The sequence below is a fragment of the Alligator sinensis genome, unplaced genomic scaffold, assembly GCF_000455745.1.
Source record: "Alligator sinensis unplaced genomic scaffold, ASM45574v1 scaffold228_1, whole genome shotgun sequence".
Lineage (NCBI taxonomy): Eukaryota > Metazoa > Chordata > Crocodylia > Alligatoridae > Alligator > Alligator sinensis.
The window spans coordinates 403,210-404,707 of NW_005842044.1; positions in this window are offsets into that span (position 1 = coordinate 403,210).

Here is a 1,498-nt window from a genome sequence, read left to right on the forward strand (position 1 = left end):
CTATATTATACATACACACACTATATATACTTTAGCGATCTGTATATATACTATAAAGCATATATTAAAAACATCTATATATACTTTATCTCTGTGTGCGTGTGTATTTTATCTATCTGTATATATACTATAGATTAAGCATATATTAAAAATGCATATATATGCTTAATATAATAACTTAGGGGGCCTATGCTTAATATTTGGGAGGGGTTAACGTGTATTGAAGGCTCAGATCAAGTGTAGTATTATGGAGAAGTAGGGCTGAAAGGGACCTCCAGAGGCCATCCAGTCCAACCCCCCAAAATGATACAAGCTGCCTAGTGAAGACATACTTACTGCCTTTGTTGGTTATTTGTATGGTTCTTAGCACTAGGAATCCTGATTTGTTACTGGGACTCCCTAGTTATTATAATGGAAATAAGACAGAGTGGCTATCCCTGGTTTGAACTGATAATCCATCTCCTTGCCCTATCCACGTGAGCCTGCTGTGCCAGCTAATATTTGAATCAAATGGAGGGTAATTCTATTAGTGTCTAAAATCAAGACGTGCTGTCTGCACATTGAATTAAAATGCCGAAACCCGTCTTTAGCTCTGTTCACTGCTTGCTACATAAAAAGGTTTCTCTTATAATCTATGTTGGCATATTCAGTCCCTTCGTGTGGCTTTCACCACATATGAACTGGAGAAGTTATAATCAAGTTGGTAATAACTATGAGGTGAACTGGTTAAAAGTAATTTCTGATTGTTTTGGCATGGGCTGAATGTAGGACCTGGAACAGCTGAATCAAGACAAAATGAAGCGAGTCATTTTTATTCACCAACACCCAACACAATCGCTCTTGCCCTGGAGTGAGTAACAGCGTAGCGGAAGGGCTGTATTATAATGCAGAATTCCAGGTTTGAGGAATATTAAGTAAAATATGAAAAGTAAAATATTAAGTGAAATGACTGACATTATTTCTGGCCCCCCCCCCCCCCCCTTTTTTTTTTTTTAGCCGCAGACCTGTCACGTTTAATAAGAGCAAAGGAAGTGCTTTGAGCAATTCAAACTCTTGGGAAGAATCACACTCGTTAAACTTATTGAAGTCCGGTAAGTTGCCACCTTTCTCTGCTCCCTCTCACTGACACTGTGTCAAAAGGCAAAGTGGATCTGACGTGTGTGTGAGTGTGAGTACATGGACTTCAGTGCTCTTCCACCATTGACTTCAATGAGCCAAGGATGCATTTAATCTGATGAAGCTGTATCCATCCAACCTTCCCCCTACAGTGAAATAGTTTTAGAAGGATTTAGGTGATACAGTGATCCATGAAGTTGGGACTGAAGTTGGCCCGGAGGACACACGCCACGATTTCAGTGGCCTCACCTGAGTCGGCCTTGTCCACAGCATCTGGATTTGTACAATGCCATTAATGGTGTAGAAATGAATCCCTTGAGGCATCAGCAATGTAGAGGGAGTTGGCCTGAATCACCTTAAACGGATCATTTCAAGCAGGAAT